Consider the following 14,657-nt stretch of genomic DNA (forward strand, 5'->3'; position numbering starts at 1 on the left):
AATAAAGAGTCCTTGTTCCCCACTGATTAATGAAGGAAAAACATGGTGAACTGCTTTCTGTCTCACAGAAAGATGGATCCCACTTGCTGTTACACTCTGTAAGAAGTCTCGTACAAAAGCTCGGTTAAAGAAATTATTGTTCCATTTAATGAGCTCATGATATGAGGGACCAAGTATGGGAACTTAAAGGCATGCTGGCAGCAAAAAGCTAGGCAGCCTCAAAAACATGCTGCTTGAACAGTATAGAGAACTCAATGCATTGTATGTGCTCAGCTGAAGAATTCTGTAGGGCAGCAAGGCTCAGAGGGGTTGAGCGTTACAAAGTGGAGTGGCAAGATGCGTGGAAATGGGGAATGAAGACGCTAGAAAGTGCTATTACAAGCTGAAATACATCTCCAGGATGGTCAAGACAAATCCATACAAAGCCTGGACAGATCTGGAGATCTGTGTTGTTAACTTAAAAGAAAGCCTATGGCCTGTTGCAAGCAAGACCATATTTACTGAGCTAGAAAGTGACAAGTCTGACTGTGCCATCAGTAGTAGTTGCATTAGAAATGGTGTTTTGAAGCTTGAACAAAAAGAGATATTTCACGGTACATAGATATATACAAGGGAAGTAGCTGGCACGTATTTCAGTCTGGGTAAGGCTAGTCGCCTACAAAGATTATCATCCCCCACCATCTGCACCTTCTTCCCTACTGGTAGAAACCACGTTTTTAGGAGGAACAGCAGAGAATGGCAGAGTTCATGACTCAGCTGTTCTTCCATTAATGTTTTTGGACAAAGTGTTAATGTAGACTGAAAAAATCATGGCGGGTTTGTGCCAAGAATCTAAACTGTGCCTGGGAACAGCTGATCTATGAGGACTTTTCTGCTGCCTCGTCCAGCCTGCCATTTCAGAGAACTGCCCAGGCTGTCCATATGTTCACACCAGCCCTAATGTCTTGTCCTTGCACACAGAGGAAGCCTATAGACCTGAGCTGTAATTGTTCCTTCTTGAAGCAAGTTGCAGTAATTTTCTTGGAAATCTTTCTCATGATTTAAAAATTAATTAGTTTTATTATCTCATTTCCACTTTGAATTTGTTTTGACTCTTCTTCAGCAGTGTCTTAAAGCCAGGATCATTTTCTATCTGCAAACAAAACATCTTAAAAAAACCACAGGTAACCTCTCTCTTACTGGGCATAGTGTCAACAGAAACAAAGAATGTTGTCAGTAGCTTTAGAATAAAGGAGCTGTCAAAAAATCCAAATGACAGCAAGGCAAACAGCCCTGTTCCCAAAGTTATATTCAATGAGACATTTAAGTCATACCTAAAGAGATGTTTGAGATAGCTGGCTCCTCCTGGTTTCTCTTACAGGTGATGTCCAAGATCGTTTACTACAGTAACAAGTAAAAGTTGTTGGGAGTGTAGTTTTTCGCTCTTTAGACAGTCATTATTTTGTTTTAGAACCTCTTTTGTTCTAGAACCTTGAAACTGTTCCTGTTATTTCTGGACCACTTCCAGAGTTGATCTGGACTTTCTTTTGAGTCCCTCATCTTCTCCTGAATGAAAAGCTTGTGGACTCCAGTTTGTTGTTCCTACTGACCTCTCCCTGGATGCCTGGGAGCCTGGGCCTGGGACAGTCCCAGACTAGGGCATCCATGTGTTTCAGGTCCTTGGTTCTGGGGTGACCGTACTAGGGCCAAGTTTGCTGCGACTGAAAGTTAAGGTTCTGTTCTTGACTGCCAAGGTCTTTGTCTGTTGACTTTGATATGTCTGTACAGTTTTACTTGATACAATACCAGAAAGCAGCAGTGGAAGAGGAAACAGAGACATGATATTCATGAGTAATATTGCATTCAAGATTGCTATAAGCATGTACTAACTTCATTTCCTAGAAAGGTGCACGATAGATAACAAGTGAAATTATAATCCAGTCCTTATTTTATCAAGGTTTTGCCTATCTCTTGTACCTGGAGGATATTGTTTTCTTAATTCATGTTTTTAAATGAAATAAATTATTTTATTCATAGCACATGGTCCACGTTATTGTGTTTAATCTTTCAGGCATTTGGCATGCCAGCACTCCAGCTGTCAGGAATATTTTTATGCACCTACTTCAAGAGCATTTAGCATGAAATGTACTCTACAGACATGGTAGAACTGAAAATAGAGGTTTAGTTGCAATCTCGTTTCACTAAATGTATTTACAACACCACAGCACATTTGATTTTATGAAACACCTTCACCTTAGTTTTGTATATCTAAAAATTTTCAGGATCATAACGAGCTGTCATGAGGATGTCATTGCACAGTTATTCATCTCAAAATGCTCTTTCATCTCAAAGCACTTGCACCCTTCTAGGTGGCAACATTTGACACAAGACAGACCATTGCTCTGGTTCCTGTATGCTATTTCCTTCAGTTCTGGCCTTCTGCTGTTCCCAACTGATTCTCTTCTCATCCCTCAGTGTATTGTTCCTGTCTAGTAGGTATACACCGAAACCAAACCTCACTGCTCTCTGTATAACTCTGTGTTTGATCAGCATGATTGTTTAAACCAGCATCCAATATCACACAGGCTGTAGGATGGCCTGAATCCCCTCCACTTTATCAGCACTGCATAAACTGTGGAATCAGAGCTGGACACTGTTCCAGGAATGGTTCTGATTTTGCCATACCCAGAGGTGTTACAACCCCTCTACTTCTGCTAAACATTTCCTTGTCTGCACCAAGACACTCAGTAGCCCTCTGTCTGCCAGCACTGGTCCAGCTCGTGCTCAGCTGACTTTCCACATGCTCTCTGTCAGTGTGTGGCTACGTTTCTTGCTCCTTGACATATCATCTTGCATCAGGCCATGCTTATAGAATCAGCCTTTTGGTAACACACATGAAGACTTCTTTGATCCTCTTCACTACAGCAGTTGAGAGAGAGAGAAATAGACATTGCCACTGGCTCCATGCAATCTGGAGAAAATCTGGAGAAAATCTGGATGTTGTAGGTCTGTCTCCTTCTTCTTCCTCACTAGAAAGGGATGAAAAGACACGAAGAAGAAGAGAAGACCAGGAGCCACCTTCTTTCTTTTCTACATATGCACTGAATTCAGACACAAAAGCATCCATACATAAGCCCTGTCCTCTGAACTAACAGTGTTGTGGCTCCTTGTGCCTCCCTATGACTTGCTTGCTTTCCTTCCCCGGTCTTCTAAGGGTTTCATAACCTCTCATTGCACTTGGACAATTCAGTCAATAAAGGTGTATCTTTACAGTATGAATACTCCCCACTGTCTGATATAGCTGAAGACCCTGAATGCCCACTGTAGGATCTAACAGCTGGACAACCGTTTTGAAATACTGAGTAAATCCACCAGTGTTGCTATCAGCAATGAGGTGTAAAGGTAGATAATTTCCTGCTTCCTGAACACAGAGGCAAGAGTTTAGCTGTACTTTCTACATTTCTACCATAGTAATATATGTGAAAGCAAAGTGCACATGGGATAAGTATTGAGAAAAATAGTAGTGTTATGTAAATGCCTGCTAAAATGGATGCATCTGGAATCTCTGCAGAGTACAATAGCTCAGTTATTTAGTGGTTACTTCAAAGAGAGCACATTCAGGAACGAAAATAGATTGGCATAACTAAAATGGACTCATTTCATACAAAATATTTACTACTATTTATTTACAAGTAGATTATTGAACTGAAATCCTCAAAGCTTTTCCACAGGGCATGTTGGACATGGTTATGTAGTGGGGTTTTTTTTTCATCCCGTGAAGTCAGTAAGAATTTTAGAGGGTGGGAGTAAATCTAATCCATTAGAGCAATTCATACACTTTTAAATGATCGTGAATCTTACTTATACTAATGCTTGAGCACAGAGTTTCAAACAACATTTTTCAGGTGTTTTAATATTTCATATGTATCAAATATGTTCACATTTCCTTTGAAGAACTGTCACAACACTGACAATAACAACTGGCTGACCTCTTGCAAATAAAACTCTGATAAAGCAATAAAAATCAGACATCATATATCCTGCAGAGACAAATATTGGTCTACTAGAGAAAGTGGAATTGTACTAGAAATCATTCAATGTGTTTCAAATGTTAAGGAGAAGAAAACATTGTCAAAGAGTTGATTGGAAATTTGGTACAGAAGCCATGCTGGCAAAGTATAAAAGTGCTGTACTTAGGAGAAGAGCCACAAAAATACAGTACTTACATCCTTAATGGAAATCCTGGATTTGGCAGCATGGAAAGAAGTAGTGCCAAATTGTCAAGGAGCAACTTTGCTTGGAAGAACAAAAATTTGTATCAGCATTAAGGCTGCATTTCTGTGCCCTTTCAGAACTAGCCTGCAGCATCTAGTTGTTGAATTTAAAATGATAGCTGAAAACCTCTGAGTATTCACTGTCATATGGCCTCAGCACTTCCAAGCAGAGGCGGTAGCTATCGAAAGAGCAAAACTGCCCTCCGTTGTTCTGCCTCGGTTTTATAAGTATGCTCCCTGCTGCTCTGTAGAAGTTAATTCTTAGCCTACATGGGCAAAGATTACGTATTAGTAAGTGCAGTAAATCTTCCCGTATAACCATCAGCCCAACGATATTCCTGAAGAAAACTGACAAGCTTATCTTAAATAAATCCCTAAAAGGGCTCTGTGAAATGATTAGAAGTTGTATGTTTACAATGATGCCAGAAGATCAGCAGGTTTATACACTGATCAATCATTTGTACGCTAGTGAGCAGCTGGCATCTGAGGTTGTGCCTGCTCATCTATCAAGCAGTTCTCACAAAGGTTAGAGGTAGTAAAGCCGTACTCAGACGCAAAATATGTATAAAAATGTTCTTAAAATGCTAAGCATTGAGGATTATGGCATGAACTGATAGGATTTCATATTTCAGAATGATTTCTATATAAGATCCTGATCACAAACAATTTGCCAAGGTGTCACCTTCTTCCCTAAGTCTGGCTGAAGCCCGTCCATTGCTTTTCAGTGCAGTTAATGTCCTTGCAGATAGATACAGAGTACGTGCTCACCCAACATCAGTCTCAAAAACCTTCTGTGGATAGGATAATATTGACCTTTGTCCCTTGTACTATGAAAAGTGATTTTGAAAGAACAACCTGGGAACCTCTGGAGAAGCTGGAGCTGGGTGCAAACAGGAAGTCCAAAGGCTTGGGTCTCTGTCTCTCACAGTGTGCACTTTGGAAGGGACGAATTCTCCCTGTTTCTAAGCAAGGACTGGATCTGGCTTAGTGAAGAAATATGAAGACAAGTCCCAGAAGGGAAGTTCAAGGTGCTGTGAGGTCCAGCAGGAAAACAGAACAACTAGGAGCCTGGGTCTTGTTGGTCCACCTGAAAGGGTTAGTGGCATCTTCATATTCTATCCCTTTCCACCCAAATCCTTACTTTATGCATGTGGATGTGAGCGCACATGCTTTCAACTGTGCTTATCAGTTCACAGAGTGCCTTCTTTAGTGTGGTCTTACAAGCCTTGAAGCATATATATCTGTACACGTATGAGTATCAGGAACGTGCACGACCCTTCAGAGCACAGGCAGCACAGTGAAAGTTACCGTGACAAGGAAATGGAGTAAACACTGCAAGAGGTCCTAGTGGCCTGCAATGTTCATCCCCACCATGGCACACTATATGCTACTTAGATTCTTTTTTAATATTCTAGAGCTACACCTAAAACTCATCAGGTTAGTTCAGCACCCGCTAAACCTGCGTTACATTTTGTCCCATTGTTCAGAATATTCTCTAAAGCTCTGCATAGCATTGAAATCACAGTTATCAGCCTATGTTTGTCTAGACCTATAGTTAGATTGTCTTCCAACATAAATTAAGGTCCTCATCGAAAAAGTTGCAGAGAGAGAAAGTATAATCTCTTTCAACTAGGCATTTATAATAAGTAATATTGAATGTGCCATTTTCTTTTCTGGTCAGGTTTCCTGAGCTGTGCCTCAGTTCTACCTTGGTTCTCCCTTCTTTCTTTTCCCTGCCTTTCATGCCTCTCTTTTCATAGAGCATGTATTTGTATCCCATTTGCTTAGCAAATATCTTTATTTCACTTTTATTTCAGACCTTCAACTTTCATAATCCCAGGACTAGGTGTTTTCTCAATTTATGTTTTCATAATTATAGAAAAAATGATTATGTGATAGTTTAAGCAGACAAAAAAAAAAAAGCAAAAGAGAATTTTACTGGGTTTTTTAATGTATATCTAGTACTACTTTCTAAACTCTAACAGTAAAGAATTATAAATGGTATTGTCATTCTTAGGCTGCTTGAGAAGAGGAGGTGAATGTTACCATATAATAAGTACATGTGGGCTGTTGTAGCTATCACTCAGATCAAAGCTCACTGCATTGACCAATTCCATTTTTTTAAGAAGACAAGAATGCAGCAATTCATCACTTGTCCAGTCTAGTTAATGCTTTGTGTCTTTTTTCTAGGAGTGGATTTTGTGAACTGGCTAGCTTTGACAGTTTGAGGTACTTGGTACTTTTCATTTCTAGATCATTGACTCAAGTATAGCACATATTTGATGAAAATTGACCGAAAATTCAATCTGGAGGATGACTGATGGCTGAAGTATGTAAAAAAAGGTTGGTTTCTGCTCAGCTGGTAGCAGACAGATGCCAATAACAAACAAAAAACATGTCTTAACGCTGTATTAACAAACATTCTGAGTAGGAGGACTCAGAAATGAATGGAGAATGTCTACCTTTGGATGCCTTCGTCATTGGACTCCTAACTGTAGCTATATAATACCTGTTTCCAGAATGGGAATTTACCTAGACATAGCTCTCAAATCTCTGAAAATCAGATTGTCAGTATCAAATATCATGCACCCAAAAAGTGACGTCTCTTCTGAAGAACAGTAACTGCTTTTTCCTGACAGAGCTGTCTTTGCAGATTGAGTACGTGATGGAGATGAGTGCAGTGTGAGTATGTTAGGAGAGAGCTGATGCATTTTGGCAGGCCTATGTGGTAGAGCCAAAGGTCAACTTTCAATGGCTTGTGTCTGCCTTGGAAAGCACAGCAGTCTCTGTGAAGTGAATTAACCTAGTATTTGACACTTCTTTCCCTAAGTTTCCAAGAAATTTAGTCTCCAATGATTACGATTTTGCTTTGTCTGCCATTTTCTAGTGACAGATTAGCTCCCAATTCCCAATGAACATAATGAGATGTTTAAGATAAAAATAGTCCTCCTCTGTGCTCCACTCTCCCATTTGGATAATCTGATTTTTACTTCGCATTGTCATTTAAAGACAATGCCTTACAGCAACGAATGGCTGACTCTCCCATCCTCCCAGGACTGCATTAATACTGTTGCCTTTAAAAAGATGATGACAGGCAAACCAGCCTTGGCACTACAGTGGCAGGTCATACGCTTGCACGCTGCACTACACATTTGGATAACACAACTGTAGTTCCCTATTTTTCCCTATGATTTACATGTCCAAGTTCTGGAGTTAAATTCACATCCTTTCAGAGCTGGTAGCAAGGATGACATTTCTGATTGTTATAGTTTCCTGTCCTCCAAGAAATAGGAGGACTTTTTCAATGACAGTCAATACATTCAGAAATTTGACTTTAGCTTCAACAATGTCACCATGATTCCTTGTGACATGGTGTGTACCAGCTAGATCTCAAACCGACACAAACCCAATTATGGAACCTTTTTTGACAAACTGCAATTTCAGTGAGCAATAGTATTTCAAGAAACACAGCCTTTTAATGGATGGCTGTGGAATTTAATGGTTTGCTTCAGCTGAATTTTTTTTTTTTATGCTAGTACATTTTCTTTTGATGTCCGAAAGCAAAAATTTCTTATTTTCCATTGAAATAATTTCCTTATGAAATTACACTCCTTGTCTGCCCACCTTCATAATAACTTTTAAACCCACTGTCCCATTTCAACAAAATTTAACAGAGGCTAACGTCTTTAACAATATCAAACTCCCAGAAGTGTTCTGAAGATCAATGACTGGATAAAAAAAGAGAGCATTAGCTAGTGATCCCACTAAGGGAAAGCCAGGAGATTCAGTGCTTAACAGCATTTGGCTGACCAAGTCAGCACAAATCTCATTTCAGATATGCTACATTGCCTGCCATTTCTTGATCATCTGTCAAACTAAATAAAGTTAGGTAGAGTACAAGGGAAATATTGCAAGTATTTCTGTATGTATATGTGTGTGTGTGTGTATATTTATTAAAAAAAAAAAATGTAGAGGAGGTGGAACAAAGCCAAAAGTCCTGTAGGAGAGAGGCTGTAAGAGACATTTGGGGCATGTGGGAAGCATGGGAGTTTGGAAAGGAGCTGGAAATATTAGTGAAGGATCTGAGGACGTGAGAAAGACAGGTATCACAGACAGAAGGTGCATCAGTGTAAGAGGAAACAGGATATTGCTATGAAGGTGCCATGGGGCCATGGTAAAGGAGTTGGGTCATTGTACTCTGGCCATGTAGGATAAGGAGGACACACGCTGTTCTTTGACAGCCATGCTTCGCTTATTCCTTGTACCATGCATGCAACATTGGGCTTATTTAAAACTAACCAATAAAAAGGTTGTTCAAGTATCTAGATAACTCACAAAGTATTTAATGAAATATTTTCGTTTAAATTTAAAGAAAATGATACAATAGGAAGTAGTGAGAACCCTATTTTTCAAAAGAAACTGTAAAAATTCTATTTCGGTTCTGCCCCAAACTATTTTTTCCACTGCTTGCTTCAGCCATTGAACTGAAAAATTGGTTATTTACCTAACAGTTATACTTAAAACCATTTGCAACACAGGCATGGCCAGTACCTTTCACTCACAGCTTTGCTCTGGGGGCAGCTCACAAAACGTGCCAGGGAACCAGCACTGCCTATTAAGTTCTGGACGATAAGATCTCAGGCTGTGCTTCGGAGAATTTGTTCCCTTGTTCAGCTGAAGATAAACAAGGTAGAACCCACCGACCTGCCTCTGCTGATGATAATCTTCCTAGGAGATACTATGATTTCAGCAGCTGCTGTAAGGAACTTTTCTGAAGGTTGGCTCATACGAAATAATCAATTCTCATCTACAGATCACAATTCGAATGTGCCAAATGCTACCAGGACTTATGCTATCAGGTTTGTGAGATGAAGTCCACAATACTGATTGAAGCCATGATATTTGCTGCAGCTGACAAACTAAACACCCCATGGGCCGTGCCTGGAGAACTTCTTTTAGCTTCCAGAAAATAGATATTAACTATTTGTAATGAGCAGTAGTCAAGCAGTGCCCACAGTATAAGTGGTTTGTAGATAAGCAAAAAGCAGTATTCACAATACTGTCAATCAACACTTTGCAGCAATTTCCTTTAAAAAGAAAAAGATAGAGAAAGCTGGTCTAGGAAATTCAGCATTTTGAAGATGCAGCATTTCTCTTGTTATGGCTGAGGAAAACATAGGATAAAGGCAAGTGCTGTTAGCAGGCAGCCTCACCGACACCATGCCAGTGTGTGCTGTGTCTGGCAGCTCCGTTCAAGCTTCAGTCACCTTTTAGGCTAATCCCACACCCAGCACCTCCGACAGACAGTGTGGGAATGAGTGGGTTTCTCCCAGCAGAGTGGGCGTCCAGGAAAAACCTCCATCACCTGATTTCTGCTGCAGCTGCCACAAACTGCTTCAGCCCTCGCAGTGGTGTGCACAAGAGCTGAATCAAGCCTATAATCTTTGCTCTAACAAAACTGTGAAGACAGTTTTCTTCTCCTGAAACAAAAACCTCATTATCCTCTGTCCAACTGACTAAACCTATAGATCGACCTGGAGCTGGATTATAACTCCTGGTTCAAAGCATCTAGAAAAAAGATGAGCAGAATGCAAAGTCGTTGGTACCCAGTGGAAAAATCTTCTTAAGTCAATTACTTCGCATGCTGAGGCAGTTTTAGGAGAGCATTAGGTACATCTAAACCTAACCTGCGGCAGCATATTCTTCCATGAGCATACTTCCCTGAGCTTGGGAGGGAAGGAGGTCGCGGCAATGCTGTGGTGATGCAGTGGGGTCTGGAGATGCTGGCCCTGCAGGGACACCGCTTGCCCCAGGCCTGGAGGCAGCTGCGGCAGCATGGCTCTGTACCAGCACCGAGCCCGGAGACGACGCGCCTCGGCACAGCATTGAGCTGACACAGCCCGTTTGGGTTTATGACCCAGTGAATATCCACACGGCACCTTGTGCCAAGTGAATGTGCTTTCAGCTGCTGCTGTGCTCTATGCATTTCAATTTCTGTATCTCGTTTCGCTCATCCGGATGTTGCTGAGATGCTGTTTCCATCTGGAAAGGTGCATTTGGAGTATTTTTGTCTTTGGCCATGGGTATGTCACCTAACGGAGCATGGTGCACAGATCCCCTAAGCTCACAGCAGCCCAGGGCAGACACAAGGCAGAGCCTAGCTCGGGTCTTCACAACCCTGTAGCTGCATTATTGCAGCACTGGCTGAGCTAAAAAACCCTGTGGAAGTGCAGGATTCATGGGCTTGAGCAGAGAATTAACCCCCTGTCATGGCTGTGTCCCCCATTTCAGAGGCAGGCAGCTGCCCAGGGTCCTCTGAGTTGTGTCATTTTGTGTGGAACATCAAGTGCCCCCCAGCATCACTGCCCTCGTCAAGAGCTTATCTAGCCCTCTGCAATCAGAAGAAATACAGTTAGGTGCAGGAAAGGGACCAGTAATTCGGTGCTGAAATAACTACAGTCGGCTGGATTCAAAATGAACACTGTATTTTCTCTCAAAAGCACTCAAAAAGCAGAACGGAAGGAGGCTGGAATCAGTCCTCGCCTCGAGGCCAGAGCAGAAGAGTGGGCAGCCAAAAGACTGTTTCCAGTTCTTTGTGACTTTGGGCAAGCACATAACTGCTCTGTGCCTCAGTTTCCCCTAGCACTATTTACTTGCCTCCAGCATCTTCTGTGAGGACTTTTGAGTTAACGCTTCTGAAATGGTTGGAGTTCCTCATAAGGAAGATATGATAAAAGTACATATTACTGTAAAAAACAATTTGCTAAAAATAAATCTCATGAAACATTTGTCAAACAGAGAAAGTTGAAAGGAGGTGCTGTTTTGTTCAAACAGCGTAAGGGAAAGCCAAAGAAGGAACAGCACAAATCTCATCCTGCTGGGAGGGACGAGGCCAAGCGGCGTCATGCCTGCACAGCGCGGACGTGTGCCCCAAACCGACCTGTGTTTCTGTGGCAAATGCAGGAGGTAAGGAGGGTCTGCACATAGTGACAGGGCAGGATGTGATGGGAGGACAGCCCTGCCGGGAGGACAAGGTGGCAGCTGCTCCTCGTGGTGCCGAGTGGCTCGGCAGGTGCTGCCGCGCTCCCAGCTGCCAGGTGGGATCCAGCCAGGGCTGGGTGCAGCTCTCGTTAATGCCGCACTCTCATTAATGCCGCACCAGGCTCCTCCGCACTCCGGTTGGCTCAGGGCTTTTGCTTTTTCACTTATGCAAGCAGCAACCCCCGAATCTGTACTATATAGGGAAAAAAATCTGTGTCTCATTGATCAGCGGGTTCAGCAGGACTTGTGCGCATCGAGTGATTGCCGTGAGAAACTTCAGCTGCTGTAACAACTGCTCCGGCTGAGCTGCTGGAGATCGGCGGAAAGAATTGTTCACCGAGATACACACAAATAAAACTCATGCTGTTGCTGTGATATCTCGGTCTTTGTTTGCTACAGCATCCGTGTCAGCGATCGGCTAGCTCACAGTGAATTCCAAGAAAGGGAAAGTCCAACGAAAAATGTTGCATATCATGCAGAGGTTTTCTCTGTGTGGCTTCACCTCGTTAGTTAGAAATCTTTGATTTTTTCTCCTTTCTCCAAAAGTTTTAGAAATTTGATCAGGAAGAAGAAAAACACACCACATGAAGCTAGGAACCATCCTCCCAGAACAAATAAGAGCAGCGAGCAGACGATGGAGCCGCTCAGAATAGCACAAGCAGAACAAGGAGATTGAGCTGCAAACAGCAAACGTGTGAAAGTCAAGCCCTGTTACCACAGAAATCACCAGCAAAAATCATGGATCGAAGCTCAATGAATAAAACATTTGCTCAGAGAACTTTTCCCACCCTCCCAACGGAATATAGAGTGGTTTCCATGCAGTTTTCCAGATGTTTGGTCCAAGACAGCGAGAGGTCAGTTTGTCAGGCAAAGAAGTGGTTAGTTTTCTCCATTGAGCACCCATTTCTGCCCCCAGACCAGTGAGGGCTGGAGTTGCAATGTGCTGTTGTGCACTGACATCTGCCATCACCCGGTACTGCCCAAACTGCTTTGACCAGGAGCCAGAAAAGCCAGCTCTGTCTTCAGCTTATAGGTCTTTCTGTGATTACGAGGCTGTCAGGATAAAGGAGGTGAATTGACCATTTTAAGGCACGTTCTAAACAAAATGATGGTCCATGCATCGGGAGGTGACTCCAGTCCTGATGGGTCTCATGCTCCGTCAGGGGACAAACACATGCGTGCCACTAACAGCGTTCCCTCTAAGCATATATACTTGGATTTCCTTGCAGGCTGTCTGCAGGGCTAACATTTTAGTAGCACTTGAAAACGTGAGTGTTAAGACCCTGAAAGAGCCTTATGATAGGTATCATTCCGCCCACATCTTCTTCAGTAACAAAAAAGTATTAATTGGTTAGAAACCGAGCATTTTCAATGCATGGCAGTGTGGCTCTTCATCTGAACCACCATTATTTTCACTTTGGAAAGAGGAGAAGCAGTTTTTTCCTATTGCAGTAGCGAGATAAAAGTAAGATTTTGTTTATAGTAAGTGAACTAAAACAAGGATATTAGATCATAAGTCTATCTTTTGTATACATACTTTAAGTCTCCATTAGAATATCTAGTCTCCATTAGCAATGAATGTGTTGTGGCACAGTAGGGTGCTTTGGGTACTCTCCTGGATGCTCATACTAATGATGCGCATTGTGTAGGGGTTGATCCAACAGCTCATTGCTGCCAATGAAGGAAGTTGAGTTGCCTGCCCCCTCCTGCCTGGTGGCTGCTGGGCTGTGTGTTAGAGCTCGCTGAGCAAGAAAAGTGAATACATTCCTGTTGTGCTCATGATCAGGTCAGATCACAGAAATGTCCTGCAAGGACCAGCAGCACCCAAACTGTTATTGCACAGCACACGATTGTTGGCATGGCTGCTTGCTGACCTCAAAACTATCTCAGACCCTTTGGAAAGACTGGTGCGTCCTCAAGTGATCAGTACATATTGCAGAGGAGATATTAGCTCATCTGAGGCACCGTTAGGATGGGTTTTTCACTCAAGTAATTGCACGGAAGCCTTCCAGCGTTGGCACCTGTTTGCATTACACGCTGTATTCACTTTAGTTAACTGCAATGCCAATGTGTGAATGAAACTGGGTCATGCTGCTGCAAAATCTAAATAAGGAATTATTAACATGTCCATCAGCTATCGAGGAGGTGATACGTTTTGAAAACTGTTGATTAATTCTGCACAAAACCAGTGAAAGATACGGTATTGTTTCTGCAGCTGAAGGTGAAGGATGTCTCATATGCAAACCTGCAACATCTGCCTGGTTTGGGATCTATCATCCATTTCTTAAAATGAGTAAAATGTAGATGAACATCAGAGACATTCACCTGAGCTCCTCAAGACAAGTCAGTAATTACTAACTATTAATCCCATTATACTTTAATTTTGTGAATCGTAAAACGCTTTTTCAGCGTCATGGAACAGATTGTCTGATCCACTTGGGAGCTGAAGAAACTTAACAGCAATGAACTCTTTCTTTTCGAGACACATTGCCCTGTCTCAGAAAAGCAGGTGAATCCAAGTGCCTTACACCCCTGAAATTAAGTCTGGCTTTACCAGCGCAAGGGCAGAGGGGAGCAGAATAAGACACCGATTTCCCACAGGTACAAGGAACCTTAAAGTCTTGCACGAAGTGAGATCCTCCTTGCAGGGCATGTGAGCCTGCCATGCCAAAGCCACTGGGAGCTTTTTCACTGACCTCAAGGGGAGCTGGATCAGGCCAGCAGCAAATTCCACCGTAAGAAAAGTTAGGCCATGTGATAAAAGCGCAGTTATCCTTCACAGTGAGGGCATCCGCACTGGAGGTGAATGTGCTTTATAATCACATCTTCAGCTTATTTCCCTCATCTTTCCTCAACATGCCTTAGACATGCCTCACTTGGGCACAACCATTTCATGTTGGTACTACACAATTTAATGGAGCTGATTTCCAAAAATATCCAGTGTCTCCCAGCAGTCTTACATCGGCATATATTCCTATATTTAAACTTCCATGATCGCAGAAGGAAAACTGGAATTATTTACAGACACTCTGGGACTCACAGTTATGATTTTGGAGGTATATGCATGCTTTTCTTTCCCTCTGTGTTTAAAAAGGATGTGTATAACACCACAACAATATTATTACACATTGTAATTACACAGCCGAATTACATGATTATGTCTTTACACTAATTGCACAATTAAAAACCATTACAGAAATGATGTGAATGTATTTGAATCAATTAAAATATTTTTAAATCCACTGAGGCAACTGACTAACAAAAAAAACATTAAGGGGTTGCAGGCAAACCTGTCAAATAAATGGTATGATACCCCATTGGGTCCTATGAGAAACGCTTTGGCACTGTTTTTTTACTCTTGGA

The sequence above is a fragment of the Tauraco erythrolophus genome, chromosome 4 (assembly GCF_009769465.1).
Source record: "Tauraco erythrolophus isolate bTauEry1 chromosome 4, bTauEry1.pri, whole genome shotgun sequence".
Classification (NCBI taxonomy): Eukaryota; Metazoa; Chordata; class Aves; order Musophagiformes; family Musophagidae; genus Tauraco; species Tauraco erythrolophus.